The sequence below is a fragment of the Lycorma delicatula genome, chromosome 2 (genome assembly GCF_047948215.1).
Source record: "Lycorma delicatula isolate Av1 chromosome 2, ASM4794821v1, whole genome shotgun sequence".
Classification (NCBI taxonomy): Eukaryota; Metazoa; Arthropoda; class Insecta; order Hemiptera; family Fulgoridae; genus Lycorma; species Lycorma delicatula.
The window spans coordinates 167,997,326-168,025,044 of NC_134456.1; the positions used below are offsets into that span (position 1 = coordinate 167,997,326).

Here is a 27,719-nt window from a genome sequence, read left to right on the forward strand (position 1 = left end):
GTAATTGAGCATGTTGGTGTTAATGTTTGAACTGTACCGACACTTGTACTTTTTAGCCATAATCCTGAACTGTAATCTGTCGGTCTTCTTGGATGAGAGAATCTATCCGAGTTTCAATTGATGGAGTTGAAATTTCAATTGGACATCCAGAACGGGGCCCGTCATCGTCTTCATATTTTTCTCCCGTTTGTAAAAATTTCTGCGGTTCATACAATTTTTTCCGTTTTATTTATTTATAAAAGAGTAAATCTTAACCGGTTTTACACTTTCGAAAAGCAAGAAACGAATCGTTGCTCGCTGTTCAACGAATTCGCAACCTATAAAAGAACTGGCCATCGTAAAATGAAAATTTGAGGTTATAAACGAAACAATTTTACTAGAACAGCTGATCAACAGACAACACAGGATTTCAAGTAACTATTGTGAAAGTATTATTACAATTGTTTTGCTTCTATTGTTATTTGTATATTTTATTATTGAATGATAGTAATTCATTAGATTTATCGGTTTTTATGTTCTGGTAATTTACTTGTTTCCTTCTTTATTATATTCCAAGCAGTGCTGTAACGATTACTAGCCGATACAAAGAAGTGAATAAACGATTCCATAATTGTTTTATTACATTTTATGTTAGCACAGTACCTAATTTTATTCATTTACAATAATTTATGATGATAAAATAATTTTAAATATTTTTTTTTTTTTTTATAATAGTTTATTGAAATCGATGAGATCGCGTTTCTTGGAATTAGTGCATTTTTTGTAAACCTTTAATTTGTGCGTGGTAAATCTTAGTTCCACAATTGAAATTTCGAACCGTATTAAAATGACATGCCTGACCGGGTTGGAAGCCGCGATTTTCCGGTTGAACGACTCAGATACTACCTACCACTCTAACACGGAAGTGATTGCGTCATTTATACCATTTTTTCTTACACCGTATGTTTTTGTAATAATGATTAAATTAAGTATCTGTGAAAAGACTTAATTTGCTAAAAAATTTTAATATATCGATTTACACTTGTTATTATTAGAACTAAAAATCTAATGGAGTCCTTTTCTATAAACATATGTTTCAAATCCTAAACTTTAGATTCTAGTTCGTTATGTTATTGTTTTTGTGATCTTATATTGTTTTAACTAGCAACCTCCCTTTTATTCTCTCTCTCTCTCTCTACTTTCTGTTACAACGCGTGACGGAGCTCTTTGTAAATTCATGAGACGATTGTATTTATTTATGTTAAGTTGGCAGTAAAACATTTTTTAAAGAGGCCGCCTGTCAGTCACATTTTCTTCAGAGATAGTGTTCTTATTCTGAATCACTTGTCATCATCTCAACCTTTGTTGGTGTTGTTATTAGTATTGTACATCTGTGTTAACGTATATTATAAGGTTAATTTTAACAAAGTTCCTGGTTTTACGGTTAATCATTTTCTAACTCACCTGAAATTAAATTGATATTTTTCTGGAAAAAACATTATTATTATTAGTATTTAAAAAAAACAACATTTTTTTCCTTACAGTTAAGCTTTTAAAAACCAGTTACGACATAATTACAGTAACGTTATGAAATTTTTCATCGATATCCTCAGTTAATAATGATAAATTTTCAGGAAATTATTCTTATTCGTCTAAGTCTGGGGTTAGATTTATTCTTCGGCTAATTATCGTATCCTTATTTTTAATATTAAAATTAAGAAGTTTTTTATTTATCTTCTTCCAGAATGCTTCTTAAAATATAGAAACACAGTTTCCTAAATTTTATGACGTAAAACTTCTTTTGCGTAAGTTCATTCTCAAGAAATCAAGAATCAGTGAAAAAATGAAAGAGAAATAACTATAATGCATTTTAGGTAGTATTGTTTATTATAAATTAAAATTTAATTTTCAAAGTAAAAACAAATGCATATCGTGTGACTGATTTTTATTCTTATGAATCTGGTCTAATTAAGGATGACTTTTATTACAATTGATCATAACGAACTATTTAATAATTTAAAAATAATAGCAGTCCTACCTCAAATTTTAAACATTTTTAAGAATATATTTCAGATCAATTCATTACGTAGATTGATCCAAATTGATTAACTCTTACTTTCCCGTCTATTTAGAAGTTGTAGCTATACAGAAGGGAAAGTATGAAATCATTAAAAATTGGGCATATCCGGTTTTCACCAAATTTTGATGAATTGAGCCCTAAGGAGCTCAGAAAACCGAATTATGGCATCGAAATTTTTGCGATAAAATGTGCGTACGTATGTATGTAGTTGGCGTGTAAATCGCCTTATATCCCCAGAACTACTTCACCGATTTTCATCAAACTTGGCTATAATATTTCTATAGTAGGGGTATTGATGAAATTTTCAATTTAAAAGACCAGGGGGTGGAGGATACAGGGGTGGGAAATGTAATCGTCTCCAGATTTTACATAAGATTTTTTTTTTTTAAAAGAAAAAAACATCTTTTGTGTAAAGGATTTTTTCCTAAATCTCATCCCCACTCCAGAAAATAGTAATAATTTTGAAACGTTGTAGAAGGCAGTACATTGGGTTTTTTCGTTGCAGTTTTTTTATTGGCATCTCGTCGGCTCCACAAATTTGTTCCCCATCAAAGTGAGTCTTAACCCAGTCACGTGTCCTTACACACCATACATCCCACTTAGCGGCCGGACTACTGCTGTGGTCGTCTGCTTTGTTATGACGTCACTGGTGTGCGGTAGAATTAAATAAATCAGTAATATTTAAAGTGTAAAAATTTTATTTAAAGCGGCCACTAGTACCGCCACACCCGCACGAATGAAATACGGTATACGCTCGCGCTTTAGTTAGAATCATTGAATTAAATAAACAAAAAATATTGTATTTAAATAAAATGATAAATAATTTAAATTAAATTGCGTGTGAATGTGTGTGTGTGTAAGCTGTGCATCAGAAAAAAGCCGCGTGACGGGAAAGTCGTACAACTGTGTTGTCAGCTTTTTTTCTTTAAGAGCGTAACATTATTTCATCCGAAAGACCCCGAGTTTAAATCCCGGTTATGATTAACATTTTTCATAGGATACAACATTTTTATGATGTTTTCTCATACCCGAACTTCTAACTTATTTGGTGAATTTTTCATGTAAAAAAATCAATTCGCGCAATTTTTTTTTCCGAACTGTCCTTTGTAAAAATTGGATTGGCGTATTACTCGTAATTTTAAGAATATAAAAAATAATTTCTCAAAATTGGAGTACTATTCGAATTTTAATATTATAATCGAGCGAGTAGTCTCACTGCAATCTTTAAAAAAGTTTTTTAAAGTATTTGCTGGAACGTAGACTAAAATATTACCGTGGAGGCTTAGTATATTAGTTAACGAACAGCTTTTCTAGACATCTGACCAAAAGTGTTAAAAGGTTTTGCGGTTAAAAAATGTGGCCAATTGTAATTTTTTGAGTTAAGATGTCAGTTACAGTCACTCGATGTATGTACAAAAACATATTTAAAATTATTTGTTTTAAAAGAGGAACGTTTTTATTTGAATGCGATTGTAACGTATCGTTCGGATAAATACATGAATTGTCTTATTTATTTACTTTAGAATGGGTAATAAAAGCACGGGGGAATTCCAGAAGAGATAGTTTAAAGTACTTTTAAAATGTCTTAAATTAATAATACCTTATGTGGTAATAAAGTTATATTGTGGCAAAGTGAACATGTTACGAGTGGAAGAAAATTACATCAGTGCTAGATGAGTGTGATTCGATTTGAATATACTCCTATTAACAACTAACTTTCTTACGTGATTTAACAGATAATCGGTAAGCAAGTGTATTTTTTCTATATATAAATACACTTACTATAAATAAATTACACTAAATTTCACTTACTATATATATAGTAAGTAACTATATATATAGTTCACGTAATCTATAATAATGTTTGAACTAAGTAGTATATATTTGCTATTAGAACACTACTATTTCAGTTGCAGTTTTATCACTTGACATTACAACTTTGTTTTCAAGTTATGATTTAACAATATTTCCTGATTCCTAGTTATAAAAGCAGAATACTCGTATTGCATGATTAACTACGGTCAATGCACATTTATGTTCACAATAAACTCATACATTGTCTCTCGACCGTTTTATAATAAATTTAATACTTTATAAATGAAAGTCTTTTCCACATTTTAAAAACTATTTTCCACCGTTTTTTAAATATTACGATCGGTTTTTAGAGTATTACTTGAGAAAAATATTTTTTAATTTAAAAAAAAAAATATTTTTTAAATTTGTTTTTTAAACTTCTATTTAGCATTTTATTTGTTGAGGTTAGCAATATACGCTTAAATAACTATTTTATTAATATTTAAATAAAAAATTATTTGATAAATTACTAGGATTTCGTGGGCGAAAAATTTCATTAGTCTACGTAATATGAGATACATCGTTAGAAATAAATTTGAAGAATATAATTTTTAAGAATATAAAAATCACAGGAAAATTGAAAAGTCATGCATGCATGAAGAGTATGATTGACAGAAGACGTAATGACAAATTTTTTTTGTGATATTGTAATTTAAAAATTTTTATTTATGTTACCGTCTGAGATTATGATTTAATTTGTTTATTTTTTTATTAAATACTATTGTATATTTAACGTGACGTACAAAAATCTGTTACATCGGAATTTGATGAATTCATTTTCTTTGTTAAAGTAAAAGATACTTCTATCTTAATATCTTAAAAAAAATATATATATATCTATCTTAAAATATACTACTACTTCTCTATTATTGATTTTTTTCGTTGCAGTATGTATAAATTTTTAAAATACAGAAATTATTAAAGTAGATTATACATTTTTTATTTATTTACAACTACACAAAATTTATAGCATATAATTCAAATTTCATTTTTCTCACGTTTCATTCATATTTTCTTTTTGTTAGCTAAGTCATTATTGCCATTTCTCACCTGAGCTTTATTGTTATACCCGAAAGCGACATGAAATACCAAACGTATTTACGTTTATAGGGAGTTCTTAAGAAAACATTCTTTTCGTGTTCTTACCTTTTTTTATGAAGGGATCTTTCCGTTCAGGTCAATTTGGTCTTTTTCACCTTTCTAATACCGAAATATTTCACACCCTACTCGTTTTATATTTCTTAACTAACATAACATATATGCTCGTACTAAGAACTTTTGACCATATATTTTAAGCGTAATTTTAGTTAAGCGTTGTTGTAATTAAATTGTTAACTTTTTTTGGCTAAGACATTTAAACTCTGTAGTATGGTGATTTATTTTAAGTTGATAAACACTGAAAGAGATGATTTTTTAATAATAGATCTTTTTAAAAAAATAATAAAGAAATAAAATACAAATGTATATAATTATATAATTTTTTTTATTATCTTTCATTTAATTGGTTGGTACAATTTTCCATCTTTCTGTTCTGTGCTAATCCATTTAATTGCAATTTACATCTTTAGTTTGCTGTACGTACTCTTAACAGTTGCTTTTCCCCCATTATTAAATTAACCTATTCTGGGTATCTTAATATATGACCTACCCACAAATTTACCTCATTTTTTATCCAACGAGATATTTCAATATCAATTATTCTTGTATTTTTGGCTTTTTATTTGTATTTTTTACCAAAATAAAGCTTCGCATTCCATAAAACCTAACAAAAAATTTCTTTCTAATGCTTAAATTTATTTGAAGGTGCATGAAGGCCTTTTAAATCAGTAATAAATTTATTTAAAAAAAACTAATAGTTCTTTTTTCCTTTAATTGTTATAAAAATTGGAGATTTATTATTTTTTTTATATTAATAATTTTTAGCAATAATGTTTTGTATTGTAAATAATTATCTATATACGCTGAAAATATATAACTACCTATTCGTAATACAGAGACCGAGGGCGTTAAAATGTAATGTTGGCGCCTGATGATGAAAATAGATTAAACCAGCAAATAAAACTAAGAAACGAACAAGTTTTGGAACGGGTGAGGAAGAGGTATAGTTTATTGGATGTAGTTAAAAGGAGGGGGTTCTGGGTGGGTTGAATATTTTTTTGTTACTTTTACTGTTACAAGAATCTGTCGGAAGGAAAGAAAAAAAAACAAATCATAATGCTCAGAATTATTTGGCTGGATTATTTCTAAGAGGAAATTATTTATTCAAACTAAACTGCAAACCGTACAGATATTGTTACGAGAAGGCCGAAATTTTTCACGATTCACGAAGTAGAGGATTTAAAAATTAATAAATTCTCTTTATTACCGTGAAAATGTTAGAGCCAAAAATTACAGAAATGTCGAATAGAAAATAGAAATATAATGCAGAATAGAAACCGTAAAAAAACGACAATGTGTATTATTTTTTTTACTAAATTATCGTAATTAAACAAGAAATAAACAGATCACTACTGAATAAAAATAGTTAAACAATTAAAAAAAAAAAAACAAACAAGAAAAATCATTCATTTAGACATTCGCTTATACGAAACCCTAGCATCACTGATAAAATAGTTAATATTCGTTTAATAATTCAGACAGGCGCCCAAAGAGAGTCACGCCGAATGGTGATCGCTTGATAATAATTGGATAGAAACATGTTCCAAAAGCTATTACCATTCGTAATAATTGTAATAATAATTGAAAATTTAAAAGAAGAGGTTCTACGATGCGAAATAAATAATAAAAATGATTATCAATCGCTGTAACTAATATTTGCCAAACAAAATTTTCAGAGAAATTTTTTTAAGAAAAGTTTTGTAAAATTATTTTCAGGCTATTTATTGATCAGATCGGTAAATAAAAGAAACATTGTGTGATTAACACAAATTGATGAGAAAGAGAGAGTAAGAGAGTATGAGACAGAGGAGCATTTAGATTTTCTCTCTCTCTCTCTCTCTCTTATGTAGGTTGTATTATTTGAGGTAAAAGTTTGATTTTACTCTACATCTATCTCTTTTTTTGCTATATTATTAAAACAGAAGTAAATTGAAAACCAATTAAAAATCGGAGTAAAGTATTTAATGTGCCAGTAATCTTCTCTTTCTTAAATATATTAATAATTAGTCGAGTGTAATTATTATCCTCAGAATTTGTTAATTTGACTCCATTTTGCTTGAATAAATATTTAAAAAGTCCCAAACAGAAAGAAGAAGAAGAAGTAACGGATTCGCTTTTCACCAGTGCTAATAAACTCAACATTATTTTTTAGAAGACAATGTCGTTGTCGGTATCGACTTATATTTTATCTTACAACTGCAAACTATGTCTATAGGTTATAGTACTTAACATATATACATTACTTGGAATATAATGACTAAGTAATACCGGGAAAGTGTACTGGATTTTAGCGTATGAAAAATGCTATGCCTGATTGGGATTTGAACCCAGATATTCAGATCAGTTTACAAACAATTCTCCACCACTAATCTAGTTCAGACCTACACCTACAAAACGTAAGAAGGGATTCAAGGTAAAGAAAAGGGAGGCATGATTAGAAAAGAATTGCAGATTGAAACAAACAATTCCGACACAGAAATTCTCTCGGAGGAGGTTCAAGGCCTCTTTCCAGGAGTAGTCCCTATCCGCTTACTTACCTGGAAGATCGAGGAATTTTTAATTAGATGAGAGCAGCACTTTACTGTTCCAGTGATTATACATTAATCGGTTGAAATATATGTTTCAAAAAATTACTTTTCCTCTAGTAAGGACTATCCGAAAACAGGATCCTAAAGGAGCAAAGCTCTTATCCCGAAATGTTGTCATGTGGAAGTATAGAACTGAACTTCTAACCGCATAATTATAACGTACGCTTAAAAATATAACGTAAAATAGATGATTTTATACTTATTGTTTGCATATATTATTTTGGAAATTATATTTTTCAATATGAAGCTCGTAGAAGAATCAGTTTTTCATGATGAGAAAACAACATAGGACATTTAAGTTCCAATGCGGAAAGGAATGTGAATTATACCTTTAGTCTATCTCTGTTATTTCTCTAAGTAGAATAAGAATTAAATTAATTGTAAATGAAGAGCAGATTGACAAGAACAATATTAATTCATTCCTAAAAGTGAAACTGCTACATTCTAAAACATATAATCTATAACATACGAGCAGGAATAAAAAATGTTGCACTAGGTAACTGGAGACTCCCAGAATATTATATCGATCAAAATATGTTGTTATATCACGAAAAGAATGCAATGTAAAATAGCATCAAACGAGTCAAATTAGAAAATATGTACTCTTAATAATATCATACTCAATAATGTTAGTTTTAAATTACTCGCGCTGATAACATTCTATAAAATAGTATATTTTTTTACCGCTTATCGTATTCTAGGATTTTAACCATAAAATTCTAAAAAGTAACTATAAACGAAAATAATATTTTTACTTTATAATCTGTGTGCCTAATCATTATAATACTTTTGTCGGAATTTTACATAATCATGTGTTCTACTTATCTGGATCATATTTACACACAGTAATTTATGTACTGTCAACGGATGTGAAGTAGAAAATATTATCAGACAAGATTTTTTTTAAGTCTTTTTTTTTTTAGTCTACTGTAATTTTTTTTATATATATACATATCTTCTTTACAGCCCTTGCTTTTGTAGCTTTTTTTAAATAAATAATCCACTACTTCCGTCATTCCGTCATTGTTGTATTAAAAGACCTGAAAACCGACCGTCTGCTTCCGCAGTGTAAGTAGTGTTCATACACGTTTTTATTCGTGATATACTTCCTGAAAGATAAACACATTTTCGTTATATTATGAAAAAAAAAATTATTGTGTTAAATGTATTAAAAAAAATTATGTAAAAGTAAATATTTCATTCTATATGATGCAGAAGTAAGAGGTTTTTTTTGTAGAAATTTATTCGCAGATTTTTATATGAAAGTCCAAAGTTTCATTAAGTTTATAATATTTTTTTTTTAAATGTTAATTATCTACATTTTAGATATACCTAAGAGTTCAGTTGAATCTTATTCAAACTGTGGTTTTTTTTTAGAGAGAAAACAATTTTTAAATCATAATTTTTATTTCTGTAAAGAGAATTTGGTATCTCTATAACTGTCTTTGGAAATTCTATAACATTTATTAATATTGTTTATTCGAATAATATTAGCTATTTTCGTATTTTCCATCCGGGAGAGAGAAATGAGCTAATTAATTTCTTGTTTTCCATTTTTCCTCATTATTGTGATGCACGTGAAATACATGAATTAAAAGATTAACTAGCCAGAGTTGCTTTCCCTATTAATAATGTTCACTCTATAATGTAACGTTCAATTTCTATGATAACAGAATGAAGGTGTTTCATTTAGGCCCAGATAACACCTACATTACGGTGGATTGGTACGTTGTGTTATAGTAGCATATTCAGATTAGTGAAGAAGAAGTAACGGATTCGCTTTTCACCAGTGCTAATAAACTCAACATTTTTTTTTAGAAGACAATGTCGTTGTCGGTATCGACTTATATTTTATCTTACAACTGCAAACTATGTCCGTAGGTTATAGTACTTAACATATATACATTACTTGGAATATAATGACTAAGTAATACCGGGAAAATATACTGGATTTTAGCGTATGAAAAATCCCGGGATCAGGCATGGCATGGGACCCGGAGGTCCTGGGATTTGAAACCAGGACCTCCGGATGAAAGACTGAGACGCTAACACTCTGCCAAGGAGATCGACCAGAAGGTTTTTATAAAATGACTAGTACTTACGTCGTATATAGTTATTTACAAAGCTGGTATTGTTTATTTTGAAAAGTTAAATAAGTAAATGTGTACAATAATTAAAAATAACTGTTATTACTTTAAGAGTAAATTGGTATAACAAAATTCTTTTAAAGGAATAGATACAACACGTATATAAAGAAATAATTTCTAAATTATGAAAAAATATATATGAAAATATTGTCGATGGTGATAAAGAAAATTAATTAACAGTACAGTCAAATTCAAGGATAAAACATTAGATGAGGTAATCTCAAAACATGTGTTCAGTGAGCGGCTGAGTGAATATTTCATCCATCTCACCAGATAATGTTATCGGTTTATTAAAAAAGACGATACAGAAAAATTATTAGCCTTTATAAAAAAGAACAAAGTAATAATTAAAAGCAATTAATTTCAATGTGTTAACTCTTATTAAATCATCAAGAATTTAATTGCACCATTAAAAGTTTTTACTTTTCTCGTACTTCATTTTTTTCAGCGTTAATCTTGCAAGTAAATCATCGTTTAATATCACGAAATTAATAAACGTAGTAATTACATCTTTAATAAAGCAAGGAATCCTATACCATAAATCCTGATCTTTGAATGCCAGCATACAGCCTGTCGATAATACGAACTTTTTGGTAATCCGTGGTTTTAATTTGCTGGGATTACTTTATGAGCCTGCTGTAGTAAATATTAAAAATAAATAAAAATCAACGATCTAAATACAGTTTCTTAATTGATAGGATTACACTTCCAGAAGATTTTTTCAAAACAATTTTACAGCTTCCACATTAGAAAAAAAATATTCTGAAAGTACATTTACATGCACTTAGAAATTTAACAGATATAATGTTTTTTTAAGTTATTTTACCCGTACTTTGTAATGCTTAACAGAAACAACCCTATAGTTGTTCGTACGTAAGGGCTAGTAGAGAAAACATATGGCAGCATTAAATTAGAGAACATAAAAATCAGAATATTAGGAATACCAAAATCGGTATGCTGGATGAAAGTCAGATAGATTTCAAGAAAAATGGTTTCCGATAAATTACAGTATTTCCAAGAAAGAGCAGTGACTTAGACGATTGATAAATGACAAAAGCCTCTTGAGATTTGAGTTCTCTTGACGTACAGCGCTGCTGAGCTGATGTTTCGTAGCTGTAAATGATGTATTTTGTACCAAAGTATTTACTTACGATTCACTTTAGTTTTTTTAATATTTATACTATGATCAGGTTTCAGCTTATGTCAAACGCATATCTGTCCTTGCACGGATTTGTTTGTTTATTATGTACACCGTTCCCGCAGATTCAATTTACTACTTAATTCTCATTTTGAATAACGCGAAGATTAAGACGACGTTAAATATTAATTATAAAACAAAAAATTTATTTTACGGATTTACTACCGGTAACAAAGAAAATAAGATTTTAATGTTCAATCTAAAATAGCAATCCGACTCAAAAGGAAAAACATATTCCAGACTTTCTAATTATTTAATTACTTCAATGTGATTTTCAAGGTGTCTTAATTTTTAATTACTTGAATAAAGTTCGTGTTAATATCTTATATATTGTAAAGTTCTTTCATTATACAACAGCTATAATTACTGCTTTTTTATTAAAACGGTTAATATGCAGCTAACGTAATGCGTGTTTTCCTTTTATGAAATTCCTTGATGCGGCACTCCCGTAGTTGGATGGGTAATCAAGAAACTAGATCGTAAAACTCTAATTTTGTTTAATTGTTTTATGAATAAGATAAAAGTAATAAAGTATTGCACTTCATTAAATCTCTTCTAGGCACATTATTACAGGATCCTTACATGATTATTGGATATTATTACGTGATCCTACTACTTTTTCCTAGTTTGACATTTCGGTACGTATTTTTCCCTCTGCAATAATTCTTGTATAAATGTAAGCACACGTTTATACGGTCCGGAATGAATATATTCATACGGTTATATAATTTCATGTGAGATGTTCTTCCCTTAGAAAAATAATATAACGATTAGTTTACTTTGTAAGCATTTGTTTACATAATAACTGTCTAGCAAGTATGTCATTCTTATTTAATATGCAACATACAAACGAATAAATTATAATAACAATGAAAATACAGTCGGCAGCCGGTAAGCACATTCAATACTGCATTTCTTTAAATGTTACTTTATTGTATTTTTATTGTAATCGTGTGTGGTAAAAATTTCCATAAATATTAATATGGAAAAGAGTGTGGGCTACTGTAATACTTTGTCCTCGGCTTATTGTGCAGATTTCTATAAATGCATGCGGAAAAAATTGTAACAGCTCTATAGCACACATAACTTTCAAAACAATAGAGAAGGTCTGTTGTTTCATGTAAATAACAAAATAATTATTTATTACATGAATTATTCAGTAAATAAGTAAGTCTGATGGTAAAATTAACCGACATTTTGTTAAAAAATTTTTTGTTAAAACTGGCATTAAAAAAAATGTTCGTCTGTATATTTTATAAATTAAAGAAGTCGAAGAAATATTTGATGGTAGTTCAGGAACTGAACTACCATGTTAATTCACCCTGAATAATTTTAATTAAAGTTTTAGATTGTAACAAATTCTTCAATTACAAAAGATTAGCACAAAATAGAAAGGAATTTAGAACTTCAGATCTGTTTAGTGGCCGATGAAAAACAGAAGTAACTTAAAAAAAAAATTCAAAATAATAAATATCTCGATATGAAGTAGTTAGCGAAATAAATTTTAATAATTGGATGTTGTAAGTTTTAAAACTTGCAAATCTATCAAAAAAATACCAGGCCTAATATTTTACATTTAATCCGACGAAGCATACTTTCTGTGGTCATAAATGGTACACTCATAGTTGTTTTCATTCATAAAAATATATAACTACAAAATAAATTATTTATTATGTTTTTTAATAATATTGTATTAAACATGTTTATAGCCTACATGCGTACTTTTCATACATGGGCACGAGGTCAACTTAACGGATATGAGTGGACGGAATGTAATTTATTGAGTAGAACATAGAAATTCCTAAACAGCAGGAGACATTTAGCATTATTAACGACAAATTTATACCAGACCGTCAGGAGAAGAGCAAATGTATTTAAGTGGCTCATTTATTTGTTTGTTTGTGGCCTTAAAACCATAGAATATGCAATATTCGTTTTCATTTAATAGATACTAAATGGTTCACCTCACTTTCGCTGTGACATTGGGTAGTTAAAAAATAATAGAATGTCACATAGTATACGTCACTTTACACCGAAAAACTAAAATATTTTTATAAACATTTAGTGAGTTGTTAAACAAAAATCTTTCTTAACCAATAGAAGTGTAATAATTTTGAATTAAATCACTCTAAACTTTGTAGAACCAGTTCGATTTGACGTAAAAAAAAACAAAATAGAAAGAAAAGGCCAAATATTAAAAATTAAGTTAATTAATAATTATTTAATATTACTTCAACGTAAAATAACTTTGACATTTTCTTGAATAAGATATTAAATTTTTAATTATGGATAACAATCTAAAAAATTATAAAGAAAAATTAATATTTTTTAAGTATAGAGATTTACACCTTCAAAAATCATTCACTGAATGATTTCAGTGAACCAAATCACTGGTTTCGATCTCCTCGCTCATTATAAATGTTCTCTTTACTTCTTTAAAAAAATTATTAACGCATTTAATTAAAGAAGATTGCAATACAGGTATTTTTGATTATATATATTTTTTAAATTATCTTAAATCATAATAATACATGAAGGAAGTTTTAAAAATATATTTGATTAATTAGTACTGAAATCATCTAAAATAGAACAACATTAAATTAATTTTACAATCTGTAATTAAAAACGGCCGGAAGAAGTAAAAAAAAATTAAATTATGTTGTACGTATAACACTCTTACAAGTATGAGAACAGTTTTTAAAACAGCATGGACATGCATACTCAATCTGTACGTCAACAGCAGCTGCATAAACAAAAATACATCCGGAAAATACTGAACTAAAATAACCGAGGGTACTTTTAGAGAGAAACAACCAATAATTGATTAATAAAAGAATAAATAACTGTAAATAAAAACATTTACCACACTTTCACGAAAAAAATTTATTGTAATGTACTAAAATAAAGATATTTCCATTTAATGCAGTAAATCGTTTTATGTATAGCTTATACAAAGTAAAGGCTGTACAATTCTTCTCTAGTTAAATGGGATTTAACCATTTGTTGCGTATTACTACAACTACAGTATTTCTGAATTAGAAAGAAATTTACATAAAATTTCTCTTCCAAATGATTCAAAAAATTGTTAGTAACCTATAAAAATGTGTGTGTATCTAGGAAATTGTAAGACACCCAGCTTTAACCGGTAGGGATTAAGCTTATTTTGCGGACACCCTTGAAGAAACTGAGTCTCTGTTCGGTCCACAGACAATCTCCTGTCATTAATTACAAAATTTATTTACTATGTAGGTCCTGGCATACTTAGCATTAAGCAAGTGGGTTCTGCATTGTTTAGTCATCTAAGCGAAAATAGCAATGAAGATTTCAAGGGTAAAGAAAAGGCTGGAAATAAACGGTTGATGAAAAAGGGTGATCTAATGTTGGGTAAATCGCAGACGAGACGAAAAATTTCACCGAAAAATTTCACCGTGAAAGGTCAAGGCCTTCTCAGGTAATCTGTCCTGCTCCCTCGGGGATCTAGTCATTTTTTTCCATATGAAGTAACACATTAATGGTTTTGCGTCTACCAAATTAAATATATATATATGTGTGTGTGCGTGCGCGTGTGTGTGTGTGTATGTGTGTAGAAATTGAATTCAAATTTTACGAAAATACTTCAGAAACCATTTTTGAATTCCTTATATCAGCAATAAAATTCCTGTGAACTACATCTGGAAATACTTTGTTTTTGGGTAATGACTAGCGAAATATTTTGCCCTGATTTCTGTTTCGTGGGTGAAAAAAAATCATATTGGAATTCTTGAAACCAACAGGCCTCAGGACTCTGTATCTAGAAGTTTTCGAAAAAAATTTACAAAACCCAAAAAATTGAAGTTGAGATAAAGGCGTTTTTAGGTATGTCATAAATTGTCTTTGTTAATCTCTTTATTGCAATTTGTTATTTGTTCACTGGCAATTTATTAATTTTTTCTAAAACGGCTCTTTGATTGCCTCCAGAAATGAAAGATCCATCCGAAAACAGGTTAGAATACCAAACCTCTGAAATAATAATCAAGGAACTACCTCGCCTATCTTTGAAACTCTGTGGCATGTGGAAATACAATCCAATGAACTGTTCAGACCAAGCCTATGGGAAGGACTTTTGATTTTAAAATATCATGTTTCAAAAATCGGTTTTACGGTTACATGAACAGGAAGGTTAATCATGAATTAAACCCACGTTTTTCTTATCGTTTACGTGATCACGTTTTAGAAATGTGTTATTAGAATATTTGTTTCCTGAAGTCAGGCTTTAACCAAGTTGCCCTTCTATTTTTTCGGAAGATGGTAGGATGGAAAATTATATATTTCTCTTCATTTAAAATCTAGATTCTGTTAAAAATATTGAGCGTATTCATAAGCATTGAAGATTGCTTTATAATACATTTACAACAGTAAAGATTACTACTTAATCGAAACGAAATGCTTTTCTCATGGGATTGTTTGAAGTATTTTTCTTTTATTTTTTTTTTTACTTCGGTAATTACAAACAGTAATTGTAGGAAATTTATGTTAATTAGTGAAATTTTAAATTATATTACGTTTCACTATCTTCAGATAATCTATAAAATCTATATGTAATGAATAAATCAGAAAATCCCGCACGTATTTGTATGCAATAACTTTCTTTTATATAACTATCTGGATTAATTTAAAAATTGTGTACATTTATGAAATTTCACACAATAAAAACAAAGATAATATTCCTATTTGTTTGAATTTGTAAATGAACTGGACAAGCTAGTACGGAGAGCTGTCAGGCCGACCACGTTAAAGACGACATCTAGAAGAGTTGCCTCATGCTGTCCGGTCCTTGCACGTTCTAGACTCTAGACTCAAGAATCTTAAGACGAAACCGGTTGGTTATAGTAGTTCTATCGCAAGAAATAGGATGCAGACGTCTTAAACGGGACGGGTTTAAAGACCTTTGCACTTATAATGCAGCTCGGTATTATATTACGATATACTATACATAATGACTACATTAATAACGTAAACCGTTTAATACCACGCTCATCAATCCGTTTTATTAATTACTTTAAATCTATAATTGTAAATAAGTGTATATTCCAAACACCTGTTTTTATACAAATGAAACGAAGCAAATAATCTTAAGCAGTAGTAGGGACTGAATAAAATCATAACATAAATTAGACGCGTTAATAACATTAAACAGTTAATTATATAAAATTATTAATTAAGTACCGTAATTAAAAATAAATAAATATAATAGCAAATGAACAAAACAGTTTAAATATAAAGCAAGAGTTAAACATTTTCACTTTACTGTTTTTATTTATTTACAATTATGGAGTAATTAAAACGTATAAATTAGATTTTTATTTTGAATAGATTACAATGAGGCTTTTCTCACGGTGTTAAGTGTGCAACAAAAAACGAGAGTATACGTATTTTAAGGAAACAAAAATGATAAATAAAGTACTAGAACAATTAGTAACGAAAAATTACACAGCTATTACGAATTCAACAATATACACATCACAGTGAAAATAAATTGTAGTTTCCAAATTAAAATAAATTTAGGGTAAAGACTCAAATAAAATCGTTCTTTAAAAATTTATTAATTGGATCTTATAGTTTCTAAAACCTGTAATAATGAAAAATTTCTGTAAGTATTATCACACTGATATATATTCTAAACTGTTAACTGTTGTTTGTCCCTAAAATGTTATTTATCCCTAAAATTTAGCATAATTTTGTAATTCATGAAGTTTGCTATTGAATTTCACGAAATGAAATAGTTGATCATTCAACTAATTATAAAAAATATTATAATTTAAAATTATAATATTATACGCTATCACTCACGTCGGCCTCCGTGGCACGAGTGGTAGCGCCTAGGAATTTCACCCGGAGGTCCTGGGTTCGAATTCCAGTCAGGCATGGCATTTTCCATACGCTACATTTCCATATCCCACGCACAGGCTTCGAGCTTATTATGTGGTGATATCATCAGACAAATAATAAAAATAAAGGATTTCTTACCTTCGCCTTTCGCAAGGCGAAGGTAAATTTCACCGATGCTAAGTAGGGGATAAAAAAGATTTCCACCTTAAAGGTAAAAAAAAAAATTCAAATTTACTCAATACGACAATGGTTGCATGTGAAAGAAAGTTTCACATGTTTAGCATAAGACAAGCCCCATCTTCTTACAATTCCAGCATCATTTTGGCCATCCCTTGCCGTAAGGGTTGATCAAATCAAAAATTGTTTCAAAGAAAAATTTTAGGTAATACTTAGAGGAGTAACGACCACTTTAAACAGATTCGATACTGTGCCTATTAAGGGAGGTGCGAGTTTTTGTTGTCTTCGGAACCCCATTTTTTCAATCCCCTGGGCCAATGGTTGGTGATATTAAAAAGCTTTGCTTAGATAAGTTTTAGGCCCTTATCCAAACAATAGTAGGAACTTTAAACGATTCGATATTTTACTTAATAAGAAAGTTATAGCAATATCTTGTTTTTTCGAAAAAGCCCCGCCTCCTATTTCCATACCTGTTTTCCGATTTTTCCCATTAACAAACTCAACCGAGATTTTTGATCGTTATATTTTATGTATCAATTTGAAAGAGTTTGGCGCAAAATTACGGCAGTTATCCTGTCCACAAGAAAGTGAAATATATATATATATATAAGGGTAGGTAGCTTTCTTATGAAACCTACCAAACAGTCCTTACAGAATAATATCTACACTGAAGTATACAAAAAAATCTGTGATACTGCTTGCTGAGGCCATGTAAATTTAAAGCTAGATATAGAAAATTTTAAAGAGATTGAATGAATCGTCCAGCACTGCATAAATGGTTGGGTGGTCGGACAGATATACAATATTAATTGATTTTACAATGGATTTAGAAATTAAGTACTTAAATAATCCAAACGTAAAATTTACCATTTTTATATGATAGTAATGATTTTTATTTTATAAAACAAAGCTGAATTTCTCAAACACTGCTTTTATAATTTTGGTAAATATATATTCCATTTTTTAAACATATATTTTATAATCTTCAAAAAAGTTTCAAATTGAAGATAAGTTATATTTTCTCTGTTTCGATGCTAAAATTTAAAACTTAATTTCTCGAAATTGCCTAAAACTTTAAAGCAAAACGAGTAGATAAACTAAATCCAAATTTTTAATACATATCTTGTACATTAAAAGTCGAAATTAATTAATTGTTTAAGCTTAAACAACGCAAGAGGATAAAGAAATTTATAAAACTTAAAAAATAAAAGAAAGATGAGGGAAAATTTGTATTACAGACGAATTTTATGAAATTCAGAAATGCGAACATATGTGAACTATTACACTTTATTCCAGCACATTAAAGAACAAAAAAAGTCATATATATATATATAGTGTTACATAAATTGAAAATAGATTATATAAAAAATTTAGTTTTACTGAAACACGATTTGATACTGAAAGGAAGTTGTTTAAGGTTACAGAATATAGGCAGGTATAAAGAAAAGTCAGAAGGTGAGCTAGACTGTGAAAGTGACTTAAGATACGCTTGAGCAGAATACGTAGAATGTAGTCTGTTTCTTGATAATCGAGTGACATTTCCCAGACGGCTTTTTTAATTTTTGGTACTGTAAAAATTTACTTTCTGTTGTAATAACAGTTTTGTATCTTGTAACATATAGAATATTCATTTTAAGTGTTCCACCATTAGGATGTCGTAAATTAGAGAAGATACCAAGAGCTGTAAATGGTGAACTTTTTCTCGTTATTTAATAATACCCTATGATATGTTTGAAATTATCCATTTTCCTAATATTTTGTCTTAACATAATTTTTTAAAATTAAAACCCAAAATTTGTATGACATTTACGTAACACAAAATTCTAAAACATTTTTATTCTTGGAAATTTTCCCCTTAAACGCAACCTTTCAAAGAGAAACTGTTTTTTCTTCAAACTGAAAATTTTTATTTTTGTAAAAAAACCTTTCATTTCTCTAAATTTCTAATTATCATTTGTAAATTAAAAAATTACATGTTTGCTAATTTTTTTATGCTAGACGCCAAGAAAATGAATTTTGTCCGCATAAAAGTAGGGTTTATGTGTGGAGCGATGATGTACAAAGGAATATCCAATAGAATCATCGTTAGTTTCACTATTAATTATTGAAAGAAGATACTATTAACTAGCAGAGCAAAGCAGCAGACCGCGATTTAGCCACTATTTTTTTTTATATGATTAAAGACACTAGTACAGTACTTTCAGATCAAAGATTGATCACTAAAGTTTGTTTTATTAGGTCCTTCAATGCTGTTGTGTAATTTCTAATTAGTTTCTTTTTACTAAATATTTATTAATATTTTCAGATCTACGACATAAATAGTTTGATTTAATTATTTTTTAATATTTCACTTTAATGCTTTACTGTGAACACTTCTTTGTTTAAAACGGTTCTAAACGTGTATTTTTATTATTAGTGTTATGAAAGAAATAATAACAGGTAGGTTACAATTTTGTTTATAATCAGTTTAGCTAAACGTAAAATAAGATGTACTACAACAAAATAGATTTCTATAAAAAAATAAATTTTTCATTACAAATAAAGATTTGTTATTTATTTATTACAATAATTTTGATAATCTGTGGTGTATGTTAACGATTAAATTAGTAATATAATTATATACATGCAGCGAAAGAAGCTGTTCTCTTATAAGAATATCTTTAAAAATCCTGTAAACAGATATACAGCAGCGCCTTCGTCTGGATAAACATAACAGTCTATCACATCGCATTGAGGTAGCGTTTATGTAGACCCCTCGATCATGTTAAATAAATCGGTTTAGGTTGAGATTTATATCAGTGGGTTTTAGGTTTTTAGTATTTGCAAATAAATTAAAATTGGGAGCGAAATGTTGTACACTGATTTGTTTAATGTTTAGAGTAGTATATGTTTAAGGACGGTCATCTTATGAATTAATATTTAATAATATTTCTATAAATATTAAATGAGTAAATCTGCTTTAATTATATATTTACAGGTGATTTAAATTTGACTATAATAATACAAATTAATAATAATAATTTATGTGATTATTAATTGGTTGAGACAGATTAATTTTCTTTAGTACTGTAATAGTACATACACATACACACTAATTTTTCTGATCGAATATACCAGTTTTTTAAATAACCATTTTCTCATTATAAAAAGCATTGCTTGAAAAATGACCGAAAATCTGAAAACCGTTGTTAAAAAAAAAAAAAAATTAAGAGAAAAAATGAGAAAATATTAGTCTGTAATTAGGGCATTTTTTAAAAATATTTTTGCGCAGTTTAGAAATTGACTTAATTTAGAATCAATTATGAAAACAGTTCTTTTCTTTAGGTTTACTTTATTTTCTTGAAAAGAAATAGTAATGAAATAAAATTTCATGTATTAGCTTAGTAAAACTGACTGGAGTAAAAAACAAGAGCAACTACGAATTTTTTGAAAAGAGTTTGTTATTAGTGCCGACGTTTGTAAACGACGTTCTGAAAATTGTTACGGCGTTTGGCCGAGAGGCCCAGTGATACCAATTGCAAACATTCTTTTACTCATGTCGGATCTACGCATTATTTACTTTGTTTATCTTTCCGCACAAATATATATATATATATATATTTGTGTATATATAATATTATAATATTATATATATATAAAGACCGTATTTTCCAGTTTGAACTCAATAATTAATTGGAAGAATAGTAAAAGCACAGCAAATAGCAAAGGGACAAAGGGACCAGTGAAAATACTTCACTAAAAAAAAAAGAAAAAACAAATATAACTCTCAGAACCCATAAGAATAGTTCATATGTGCTCTAGGGCTCTGTTAAATGATGCTTTGATAATACCGAATAATTACAAATCGAGATAATGAAATGAGACTGGCTTTCTCTGCTGTGTTTTTTATCTCGTGTAATAAAACGCCGCGTCTGCAAAATGATATGGTATGAGTGACATATTGTCACGTGTTCCCGGCTCGATCAGGATATTGAGAGATTGACGATTAAAAATGTTTATATAATTACAATTTATTAGTTTAAGAACATAAATAAAACAAGACAAATCAATAATAATAATAATGACAATAAGAATAATAGTAATGACAACAGCAGACAATAATAAACACAGTAATCAACAAATAACAATTATTGTAATCCCAACAAAAATAATAATAATAAACAGGGATTACATTCAAAACAGAATTTAAAGTAATCGTCAGGATTTATTTACAGGTAGTTAAATGTAATTCAGTCCCATTGACTAATGACATTATTAGCATGACCGCTAGTCTTCACACTTTTAACTATTAGTCTTATATTAACAAAAGTATAATAGATAAGACAAGTATAAAGTTCTTTATCTGCAAATACCTTTGCTATTCACAAATAAAACTACCCTAACAGATTATGAATGAAATTTAGTACATTATCTCTTTCACTTATAGTTTAACAGTAACTCACCGAACTACTTTTTGTTTTCATGTACTGGAATTACTTGTGACTTCATCTTAATCCGTCGAACTTTGCACTAGAAATTCGCTCCTTCACTGACCTACTCGCAGAATACTCTCGCTTCAAACTCGCATAAATCCTCGCTTAGAACTCTATCGTAGCACACTCTCTTGCAGACTCGCATCTCGCAGAACTGTCTACTGGTCTTCCCCGGATTATTTATCTTACTATCTTCTTTATCATGTTCCTGCAGAACCAGACTTCAGTTGAGCGTGAGAATGATTGACCGAGTCCTTTCATTTCCATGCATTCCGAACCTGGGTTCGGCAACTCTTTTCACAGAACAACATCTGTTTAGGTGTATCAGTGGAAAGAATTACATAGGAAGATTGTTAAACGGACTTGCTACCTTTACTAAAAGGTTTCTTTTAGTCCCTTTCTGGATTTATCCCATTATTGTATTTTCTACTGCTTTCTTTTTAATTGGTAGGAATCCGTTACTCAGGTCCGTTATACAGGGGACTTTTTACATTATAGAGTACTTACAAGATGCCAAACGTCTGGCCTTCTCTAGAACTCGAATCAGAATTCGGGAGTAAATTTCTCTGTCGCGTTTGCACAAAAAAGTACATAAATTTAAAATTGCTTCTTGTGTATATAAAGGACGCAGCGTTTTCAGGTCGTCGGACGTACGGTGACACGGATGCCATGCATAAAAGGAGTTTTAGATGTAACTCCTGTCTAGTCAAAAACATTGAAATGATAAAAACATCAGTTTATTTTAACATTTACAATTATATATAACAAATAAGCCAAAAATAATTTTTTTTATTTTATAAAAATTCTGTTCCACAAATAAAAGAATAATCCTTTTTTTTGGGGGGATAAGATTTGACTACCTACATATCTGATTTATTCAATCGACTTAAATATTGAGAAGTCTGTTTGTTCTTAACAGATTAATGGTACATAATGAATTTAATATCAACCTACAAGGTATTAAAACATATAAAGTAGTTAATGCTTTAACAACTACTTTGAATACCCCATTTATGTTTAGCTTAGACATTTAAAAAGTATGTGGAGGAAGAAATGACTTATTTTTTAACTAATTAAAAAGACGAAAGCCTATGTTTTCTTTAAAATCTAATTGATATTCCATTCTAAAACCAGTTTCTTACTTTAGATTAATATCGATTACAATGAGTTGTTAGTTTACTCGTTAAATTTTTAATAAACTTGCCTTGGATTTGATTGCTTTATTGTTTCTAATTAAAAATTTATGTTTATGCATATTTATATATCGGTTAACTTGAATTAGATTATTAAATTAATAACAATTTTATATTTTCTTTTTTATTGATCTCTTTAAAAAATAATCATGATTTTGAAATAAAAACTTTCATCTAAAAATGTTTGATTAATTTATTCGTAATTTTTATTGCATAGTAATAAATTGAAAGTATGTTTACTTCCGTTATAACAAATTGATTTATGGAAATAATAACGAACCGTCATTTTAAGATCGATATACGGAGATATAACGTTCTGCTATGATTATTTACTTCATCCAGTGACACGGATTTCTTATAACTTTATTAAGTTACTTTTTTGTAAATAAATTTTTAATAATTTCGCAAGGGGAATAAGAGACGTTTCAGAGTAACTTACTTCTTTTTTACAACTGCCCATGGATTCTGATTACCCGATTAACAGAATTGCACCGAGTTGACTTCTTCTTAATTGGCTTCGTCTTTGTCGCATTTGCGAGATCTGAACTACTCATTTAAAAAATTTAAATGTTTATTCAATTAATTCTCTGACTAAACCTCTAGAATGGAAACTAAAATTTTGATTTTTTTTATACATTTTGTAAGGACGAATCAAAAATGCCCCCTATAAATTAAAATTCGACAAACGAACGAAAAAACCATGCACTTAGCAAGAGGAATTATAAAATACTGTGGGCTACCCTATTCACTCTTCAGTCACCAACCGACCTTCAAGTGCCATCACCTGTGCTGTTCAGGTGATCATAATACATATCGATACATTGACTGTTATTCTATCTACATATGGACGTGGGTCGTGGAGCAAAATTGAGTGCTATTCATCTACCGGCATTTCCGGTTGTGATGAATGCGTGCCCAAAATACTCATAAATCAATCCTCTCTGTTCCAAGTAAGACTTGACCTAAAAAGTAAAGGATTTTTGTCGGTGATAGACTTGATTTGAGTTCACTAACGGCTTCAGTTACCATCAAAATCTTCGAGACGGGACCCGTAAAATATTTGGTTTGTAGATGCGCCCAAGTCAGACAGAAGCGAACCAAATTGCCATCCCGGATTTAGTTAGAAAGTGCAAACACCTTTTTTGCTCTATGCAATAAGGGTCCTCAAGAACGCCAAAATATAATTTTATTTGGGTGACACAATGAACGAGTCGTTTAACTCCGCGAAAATGGCGACTACCAACCGCCATAAACTTTAATATTTTCATACGGGTCGCTTTTTATACGGAAGCTACATTTTCCTCGAATTTATACTGAAGGGACAGAAAGACCCGAAATCGAGAGAAATGTCACAACCATTTGATATCTAAAGCGGTTTGGTAGGCCACAAAAACCTAATGAGACGTCAGTAACTACCATAAACGGCATAGCCTTTTTTTCTTCTTTTTTTTTAATAATAAGCATCCCACCCATCCCAGCTTATTAAGCTGTGCTGGTATGAAGTAGAGGTTAAGGGTTTAACAGCAGTCGCCTTCTATTTGTCATGTCTATTATTTTAGTTTGTCAGGGATTTTGCAATTCAGATGGTATTCATCCTACACGTGACATCTTCTATCTGTTACTTTTATAAATGAATTCTAGTTTAAATCAAAGATCGAATCGTAAAATATATACGTAGTATGAAATCACTTTTTATTCACAATGTGGGTAACACCTCCTCCATTTTTTAAATATTTTAAGTTTACGATTGTTAATTAAAATAAATCTTACTTACTTTTCCTAAAGGTCAAATTCATATTAAATATACCAGATGTCTGCTTTCTATCTATCTGGAAAAAATTGCACTTAGTGATTGATCTGTCAATGAGGGCTTTCTATTATGTAATTTTACGTACTATATTGTGGCTTAATAAAAAAATCAATTTTTTTTCTCAGTGAATAATTTATTTACTTATGAAAATTTTTTTTCTGATTTATGTAAATTTCATTTTATTTTCGATCTTTATGTGCCTTCATTTAAGTCCGTATATTCTAATTTGCATCTTTCTGCTTTATAAATTTAACGTCAATTTCTTATTGAAACCTAATTTATCTAAAAGCAATTTTGATGTATTATATGTTATATTTTTATAACTTGCTTTATGTAAAATGTTAGTTGCGAAGAACTAAGGTGTAAATAACTAAATATAAATAAAAAGAATATAAAGGTTAGTTAGTAAAGTTTTAAAAGTATATGTATTATAAATATATAATAAACCATTTATCATAGTATTAAAAAGAAAAAAAAATTGAAATGTGATAATTGTAAATGAAGACTTGACATACCTCGTTGCATCGTAAGTATCATTAAAAAAAGTTTTCTTGTTAAGGTTGTGTATACACAAGTTAATTCTTGTACAAGTTACAGTGATTGATAATTCAATTAAATACAAGGGATGTAGATTTACTTTACTCTTTTTATTATTTTTTTTGTCTATTCTAATTTTCATGTCAAAGACTGTATGTGACAAACTGTCTTGGCATGTTTTGATATGTTTTGCGTCTTTTAGTATAGACTACAATAATTTAAAAAAAAACATAATTTTCATAATCAGGTAATCAAAGTACGGAGAATTAACATAAAATAAGTAAAAGGTAATACAATAAACTACGAATTCTGATTTTCTTTCTAATTTTATGTAAAGAATTCTTTTGATATAACTCTGTAAGATAGAAATCTAATTCTTAAAAAAATGGTGTCAAATCAATTTATTTTTATAAAAAAGAATTTAAAAAAAATTATTTGTCATTTCTAATGTAAAAAAGTAGATACTTTAATTTGTAGTAAAGTGGATACTAGTATCTACTATGTAAGTAGATACTATTTTTATAATATATATCAAAATATTTATTGTTATTTTAACATGATGTTCACAATCCTTAGTAATCCATTTTATTTCGTATTTTACTAAATATGTATCTTTATTTTGTTCACATTAACAAACATGTAAAAAGACATACAAATAATCCTACTTTCTTTATTCTCTGTTAACATATTTATAAGTATTTAATTTAATAATTTTTTTTTAAATACTTTTATTTATAGTCTCATCAACAATTAGTCATTAGCGACTTAGTGTATGTAACTTCTTTATTTTTCTGTTTAGCCTTCGGAACCACCGTAAGGTATTACTTCAAAGAATGATTGAGGATGATATAATGAATGCAAATAAAGTATTGTAGTCTTGTACACTCTCAGGTTGACATTCCTTAGATGTGTGGTTAATTGAAACCCAACCACCAAAGTACATCGGTATCCACGATCTAGTATTCAAGTGTAATGTAACTGAACTGTAAATGTGTAGTTGTGAACAAGCTTAAGCCAAGCCATACCTGAGACGTGTGATTAATTGAAACCCAATCACAAAAAAACATTGCTATCCACGATCTAGTATTCAAATCCGAATAAAAGCAGCTACCTTTATCAGGATTTGAACCTGAGAACTTTGACTTTGAAATCAGCTGATTTACGAGGACGAGTTTACCAGAAGACCAACCCGGTGGATTAATAATTTTACTTAACCAGTAAAAAATAATTATAAAAATCATTCGTTTCAGGGTAAAAAAAGTCAATGGTAATTTTATTTTAATCTCCAATCACTTGACCATTATTTTAATCTCCGATCTGCTAACCTAAGAAGTTTTATTTAATTTTTGAAATTTATCTTCAAAAACCTGAAGTAAAAATAAACAGAAGTATCCTATTTTGGCTACTTTTTAAATTAACTTGATTTTTAATTACTTACGCGAACGTAAAGTGCTCAAAAATATTTCTAAAAATATTTAATATTAACAAGTTATTATGTAATAATGAGTCTTCTCATAGTCTTCATCCAATATGAAGGTTTTTGAACCGACCTTTTTCCAGTTATTGGTAATTTTTCATGTAATAGAACTTCAGTCAGGAACATTTAAACAATTTATAAAACTCAGGTATTTTTTTTATCAGCTGAATTAGAATGTAAGTAACTAGTTTCTACGTCACGGATCAAGAGTTATTTTTACATAAAAATATTGATTTAATATTTCGTTTCTGTGCAGACTATTTGAAGTGGCTTTCAGAAAAAAAAAATAATCCTACGCTTCCCTTATGGGAAGCAATCTACAAGGGTGATATTCTATAATGTTTTCTAATTATGACATGTTTGTTACAATAATTTTCTCTCAATAGTAGTTAATTTTTGGAATTATTTTAGGTAGAACGTTTCTTCAGATATCATTTTATCCCAGTCTAAGTAATGATTACTACTTAAAAAAGAAAAAAAACAAAGAAAAAATACGATTTAATATTTTGTTAACCAAGAATAGATTTACTGATTATTAGATAGTTAGTAGGGAATATTTTTAGAATTTGTTCTGAGCTTTTCCCGTGGGTGTAAACTCATGTTTAGTTGAAAAATAGTCTAAAAGAATAATTTTTTTTACTTAAGTATTTTGAAGAAAAATCCCAGTAATCAAATAAAATTGCATAAGTTTTAAGAAAAATTATTTAGGAAAGAAATAAATTACAGACAAAGCTGTTTGATAACTGATATAAGTTGTTTCTTACTCTTTTGATAATAAATTTTTAATGTCTTCAGACATTAAATATATAAAATAATATATATAATGTATACGTTGTAATTTGTTTACTAGTGAACAATGCCCACCGGGTTGTACTAGTGGTTAAGAAATCCTTGAAAAATCAGTCGTTTAACAGCTGATTTTCGAAGTTAAAGGTTCTGAGGTCAAATCCTAATAAAAATTAGTTGCTTTTATTCAGATTTAAATACTAGATAGTGGATACCGGTGAACTTTGGTACACCGGTAGCTATTTCAGCCATGAAATAAGGTTCAATTAATCACACGTCTAAGGAATGGTCGGCTTGAGTCTGTACAACACTATACCTAATTTAAATGTCATATATATCATCTTATCTCACTGGGCCGTGGGTTGCTTATTGTTCACTATTTGAAAAAATTGCAA

At 28.9% G+C, this 27,719-nt stretch overlaps 1 protein-coding gene across 1 annotated transcript in view; it reads left to right on the forward strand.

The window, feature by feature from the left end:
* Window positions 1-27,719, forward strand: part of wb (wing blister) — a 351,334-nt gene that overhangs the window by 23,920 nt on the left and 299,695 nt on the right. The gene's annotated exons all lie outside the window — the stretch shown is intronic.